Here is a 6,990-nt window from a genome sequence, read left to right as displayed (position 1 = left end):
AGATAGGTACAGGTATTACCGCACCTATCTGTGAAGAATTAATAATCCTGCTAAAAGACTACCAAGATATCTTTGCTTGGTCATACCAAGATATGCCCGGTTTGAGTTCTGACATTGTACAGCACCGATTACCTCTAAATCCCGAGTGTTCCCCGGTAAAACAGAAACTGAGGAGGATGAAGCCCGAAACATCCTTGAAGATAAAAGAAGAAGTGAAGAAGCAATTTGACGCTGGATTTCTGGCCGTCGCTCGGTATCCAGAATGGGTTGCCAACATCGTACCAGTTCCTAAAAAAGATGGGAAAGTACGAATGTGTGTAGATTATCGGGACCTGAATCGGGCCAGTCCCAAGGACAATTTTCCTTTACCACACATTGATATCCTCGTAGATAACACGGCCAATTTCGCTTTATTTTCCTTCATGGACGGTTTCTCTGGTTACAATCAGATAAAGATGGCGCCCGAGGATATGGAAAAGACTACTTTCGTCACCCTGTGGGGAACGTTCTGTTACAAGGTGATGTCCTTTGGACTCAAGAATGCCGGGGCAACTTATCAACGGGCCATGGTAGCTTTGTTCCATGATATGATGCATCAAGAGATCGAGGTCTACGTGGACGACATAATTGCTAAATCTAAATCCGAGGAAGAACACCTTGTCAACCTGCGGAAATTGTTCGAAAGGCTTAAGAAATATCAATTAAGGTTGAACCCCGCTAAGTGTACCTTTGGGGTCAAATCAGGGAAATTGCTTGGTTTCATTGTAAGCCAGAAAGGGATAGAGGTAGACCCCGAAAAAGTGAAGGCTATCCTTGAGATGCCAGAACCCCGTACAGAGAGGCAAGTCCGAGGTTTCCTGGGGCGCTTGAATTATATTGCCAGATTCATATCGCAGCTCACCGCCATTTATGAGCCGTTGTTTAAACTCTTGCGCAAAAACCAAACTGATCGGTGGAATGAGGATTGCCAAGAGGCTTTTCGAAGGATCAAAAAGTGCCTAATGAATCCTCCCGTGCTTATGCCACCAGTACCTGGAAGGCCTCTCATTTTGTACATGACAATCTTGGACGAGTCAATGGGGTGTATGCTGGGGCAACATGACGAATCCGGGAAGAAAGAGCGCGCTGTTTACTACCTAAGTAAGAAGTTCACGACCTGTGAGATGAATTACTCCTTGCTCGAAAGAACGTGTTGTGCTTTAGTATGGGCATCCCATCGCCTAAGGCAGTACATGCTGAGTCATACTACCTGGTTGATATCCAAAATGGACCCGGTTAAGTACATCTTTGAAAAGCCAGCTCTCACAGGACGAATCGCCCGGTGGCAAGTCTTGCTATCTGAGTTTGATATAGTCTACGTCACCCAAAAGGCGATAAAAGGAAGCGCTTTGGCAGATTATTTGGCTCAACAGCCTCTTAACGACTACCAGCCCATGCATCCGGAATTCCCGGATGAGGACATCATGGCCTTGTTCGAGGAAAAGTTGGACGAAGATCGGGACAAATGGACTGTATGGTTTGACGGAGCGTCAAACATTCTAGGTCATGGCGTTGGGGCAGTGTTGGTCTCTCCGGACAATCAATGTGTACCTTTCACAGCCAGGCTAGGATTCGACTGCACCAACAACATGGCCGAATATGAAGCATGTGCCCTAGCCGTCCAGGCAGCAATTGACTCCAATGTCAAACTACTCAAGGTGTACGGCGACTCAGCGTTGGTAATCCATCAGCTGAGAGGGGAATGGGAAACTAGAGATCCCAAGCTGATACCCTACAAAGCCTATATCAAGGAATTGGCTAAGACTTTCGATGAGATCTCCTTCCATCATGTTCCCCGCGAGGAAAATCAAATGGCGGATGCACTTGCTACGTTGGCGTCTATGTTCCAGCTAACACCGCACGGGGATCTACCCTACATTGAATTTTGGTGTCGTGGCAAACCCGCACATTGTTGCCAAGTGGAAGAGGAACGGGACGGAAAGCCTTGGTATTACGACATCAAGCGATATGTCGTAAGCAAAGAATACCCGCCAGAGATTGCCGACAACGATAAAAGGACATTGAGGAGGTTGGCAGCCAGTTTCTTCATGAGCGGAAGCACACTGTATAAGAGAAATCACGACATGACACTCCTGCGGTGTGTGGATGCCAAGGAGGCAAATCACATGATCGAGGAAGTCCATGAGGGCTCGTTTGGAACGCACGCCAACGGACATGCTATGGCCAGGAAGATCCTAAGAGCAGGTTATTACTGGCTTACCATGGAAAGTGATTGTTGTGTCCATGTGAGGAAGTGCCACAAATGTCAAGCATTCGCAGATAATGTCAATGCCCCACCACATCCTCTGAATGTCATGTCCGCCCCTTGGCCTTTCTCCATGTGGGGAATAGATGTCATCGGGGCCATTGAGCCCAAGGCCTCGAATGGTCATCGCTTCATCCTCGTAGCGATAGATTATTTCACCAAGTGGGTCGAGGCGGCTTCATATACCAATGTCACGAGGAATGTGGTGGTCAGGTTCATTAAGAAAGAGATCATCTGCCGATATGGTTTGCCAAGGAAGATTATCACGGACAACGGCACCAACCTGAATAATAAGATGATGGCAGAAATGTGCAAGGAGTTCAAAATCCAGCATCACAATTCCACGCCCTACCGACCAAAGATGAATGGAGCCGTGGAAGCGGCCAATAAGAATATCAAAAAGATTATCCAAAAGATGACCGTGTCATACAAGGATTGGCACGAGATGCTCCCATTCGCGTTACACGGTTACCGGACTTCAGTGCGAACGTCAACTGGGGCAACGCCGTTCTCATTGGTATATGGGATGGAGGCTGTGTTACTGTTTGAGGTAGAAGTCCCGTCATTAAGGATCTTGGCAGAATCCGGATTAAAGGAATCAGAGTGGGCTCAAACACGCTACGATCAGCTCAACCTCATTGAGGGTAAGCGCTTAACAGCCATGAGTCATGGGCGCTTATACCAGCAAAGAATGAAGAGTGCATTCGACAAGAAAGTACGCTTACGCAAGTTCCATGAGGGAGACCTTATGCTAAAGAAAATGTCCCATGCTGTCAAGGACCATCGAGGGAAATGGGCCCCGAACTACGAAGGGCCTTTTGTTGTGAAGAGGGCTTTTTCCGGAGGAGCCCTGGTGCTTACCAACATGGATGGCGAAGAGCTACCTTCACCCGTGAACTCTGATGTCGTCAAACAATATTATGCTTAGAAGCTGGGGCAATTAAGGATGTCGCTGCATGTTCTTTATCTTTATGCGTTTTCTGGATTTCCCCCAGGGATTTCCTGTCTGTTGTATCTCTCGTTACGATCTTTCAAAGAAATGAACATGGATTCGAGGCTTTTAGTCCTCACGTTAGTTTCACACCTTGCGTTAATCTGTGATCACCTGAGCCCTTTCGCTCAGTTCATGGGATCCCCCAAAGCGCTTAATTAGAATTGAACCTGAACCAACTTTCCCTAAATTTTCTGCGTTTGAAAACATTCATGCATACGCATACGCATGCGCATGTATATTGTTGTGGTAAAACAGGGGCAGGATCACCTTGGGCTACCTTCTGGAGTAGAGACAAAACATGAACGGCAGAAACCAATCAAGGTAGGGTAATGACGCGGTCAAGATTGGCCATACCTGGTTGTTTATTACTTGCAGGTACTTAAGGACGAACGCAAGCGGGGATGGGGTCACGACCGACCGATCGTTGCCCTTCTCTGTGCGAAACAAGCAGAGAATGTCGCTGCAAGGCAGCCCCGTATCCTTTGTATTTTGCAGCTTTCTTTTACTATTTGTTTGTTTTAAAAAGAAAAAAATAATAATAAAATAAGTAATCAACGCCTAATTCTAACCTGAGTAAGTTCAAGTTAGGCAAGATGCTAATCCATGAGAAGGGAGGGGACATGGTTAATGTTCCCCTCAAAAAAAAAAAAAAAAGAGAGCATGAAATGTAGCACCTTATTGTGTAGGTAGTCAAGATTCATCATGAAGTTTGTATATGTATAGGTATTAGAAATACCAAGATGAGCGCATGTGCAATTTTTGGTACCCCGAAATGCTTTGAGTATGCATGTATGTAAATTCAGCCAAGGAGATGTGTGTGATGTAAGTAATAAATACACCTTGGGGGTGCATGTAAATAATCTAGGTAACGAAGCTGCCTTGATTGTATATGGGTGCATTTTTTTGGTTAATAGAGTGTCTTGTGCGAGTGAACGTTCGTAAGGAAATATGCGCATAAGCTCGCTCTAAATTTACATTGATGTTTGTATTTATGGGAGGAGGTTGTATGTCATTTTTGTTTTAAGAGTAGTGTCCCACTGGTAAAACTAACTTTCCAAATGTTTGCCTTCGCAGGAAATGGCCCCGAGGAAGCTTGCCTCAAAGAGGTCCAGGAAGGACAAAGCAGCCGAAGGAACTAGTTCCGCTCCGGAGTATGATAGTCACCGCTTTAGGAGTGCTGTACACCAGCAGCGCTTCGAGGCCATCAAGGGATGGTCGTTTCTCCGGGAGCGACGCGTCCAGCTCAGGGACGACGAGTATACTGATTTCCAGGAGGAAGTAGGGCGCCGGCGGTGGGCATCACTGGTTACTCCCATGGCCAAGTTTGATCTAGAAATAGTCCTTGAGTTTTATGCCAATGCTTGGCCAACAGAGGAGGGCGTGCGTGACATGAGATCCTGGGTGAGGGGTCAGTGGATCCCGTTTGATGCCGACGCTATCGGCCAACTCCTAGGATATCCGTTGGTGTTGGAAGAGGGCCAGGAATGTGAGTATGGCCAGAGGAGGAACCGGTCTGACGGGTTCGATGAGGAGGCCATCGCCCAGCTGCTATGTATACCGGGACAGGATTTTGCCCGGACTGCTGCAGGGAGGCGAGTGCGAATCATGCGCACCAACATGACCACCCTGACCCAGATATGGATGACGTTGCTCCTCAGCAACATCCTGCCCACCGATCATAATTCCGACCTCCCCATGCCGAAGTGTCAGCTGGTGTACGCCATCCTGACACGGATGAGCATCCATGTGGCTCAGTTGATCGCTGATGCCATCTATATTTTTGCAGGTATGGCGCCCACTAGGCACCCTTTGGACCCAGATAAGTCCAACAGGGCCCTGGGATTCCCCGCACTGATCACAGGACTCTGCCAGTCGTTCGGAGTCCCCGTTGCACCTACCAAGGTGATTCGGCCGCCCATCACCCGGGCTTTTATTGAGAAATACTGTACCCAGAGACAGGCTCAGGGTGATGCTCCACAGGCCGCAGGCGCGCCCCCACCACCTCATCAGGCTGGCTAGGCTGGGGCATTTGACATGGAGCAGTATTTACGGCATTTGGTTCGCCAGCAGGCGGCCAACCACCGAGCACATGTACGGACCCATGATTGTCTGTACCAGATGAGCCTTAGCATGCAGAGCCAGGGCTTCGCTTCTTTTTCATGCCCTACTCCAGACCAGTTCAGGGCAGAGGTTGCATGGCCCGGAGATTGGCCCGAGGCCCAAGCAGGAGAGGCACCCCCAGAAGCTCCCGGCGATGGAGAAGAAGCCCACGAGGATGAGGAGATGGCCGATTTGCTTGACTTCTTGGGAGGGAGTGGAGATACGTGATTGGGAGATCCCCAGATTCATGTTTTCTTTCATATTTCTTTTGTCATTTTTATTCTATGTTATTGTTTTGACTTGAGAGACTAATGTTTGTTTTTGTTGTTTCGATTGTCATTTGTACAGCGCATACATTTTTGTTTAGATTGTCGCGTTAGTATTTATATATCATTACTATCGATGATGTTTGAAATTCTGGAACCATGTAGAGTTCTTCATTTAGGAACATCGTCCAAAAGTATATATGTAAAATAAACAAAAAAATCATGATAAAAATAAAAATAGAAAAGAAAAGAAAATGAAATAGAAAAAGAGAGCGAATAAGGAAAAAGAAGAAGGCAAGTAAGGAAAAAGGTGGAAAAAGAGAAAATAAGTTGTCTAGCTAAAAAACGACATGCTTTTGAAAAGAGACGATTTCCAACTTTTCTTTGAAAAAAAAAATTCATTGATCATAACCAATTTTTGGAAAATGTGTCTACACCTGAAGGGTGAATGCTGTGAAATTTCCCCGGACGCCCGAAATGGACTCGGATGAATGCACAAATTGATAAAAGAACATATTTTGGAAACATTGGGTTGGCTAAATAGAGGAAATGAATCCTGAGCCCTAGCATCACATGACCATAAAATTTTGACACTTGAGTGTCCACATAGGTGCATGCATGACCAGTTTTGCATGAAGTTTCCAAATCATCATTTTTGCATTTGTGTCATGGAAATAATGTGGGGCATCCCTTTTATCCTTGAACCAAACCAAACCCCGACATGTATCATGTCTAGCCATTCTACAAACCTTGAGCCAAAATCATGACTCACTATAATTCTTACCCTCGGAAGCAAAAAAGAAAAGAAAGGAAATTCCCAATCAAAGAGTGGGAGAAAGCAAAAAGAAAAGAAAGAAAATTCCCAATCAAAGAATGGGAGAAAGTAAAAAAAAAAAAAAAGAAGAAGAAGGAGGAGAGAAAGCCCCTGATCGGGGATCTAAGGAAAAACAGAAGGAATATGCAGAGAGGTCTTTGGACCGGACAATATCTGAACAATACATAATTGTCACCAAATGAACGAAAAAAAGAAGGAAAGGGAACCACGACCTAAAATAGTCTTCTCCCTTTGATTACCAACCAAAATCCCGTGCGCTAGCGACTTTTTTTTCTCGCCCCGCACTAAACAAAAAAAACAGAAAAAAGAAAAAGCCAGAAAAATCAAAAGCCAAAAACACACAAAAGCCGAAAGAAGAACCCACCAAAAGAACCCATTCCCAAGGGAAGTCCTATTGATCCATGATCACACATGTAATTTTTGATTTGATAGGAAATAATTTGCAAAGTCAAGTCATGACATATCTATGGTTCGGAATTAGGATGAAACA

Source organism: Glycine soja, chromosome 12, assembly GCF_004193775.1.
Source record: "Glycine soja cultivar W05 chromosome 12, ASM419377v2, whole genome shotgun sequence".
Lineage (NCBI taxonomy): Eukaryota > Viridiplantae > Streptophyta > Magnoliopsida > Fabales > Fabaceae > Glycine > Glycine soja.
The sequence above is the reverse complement of the archived record's forward strand: the minus strand, read 5'-3'. Positions refer to the sequence as shown.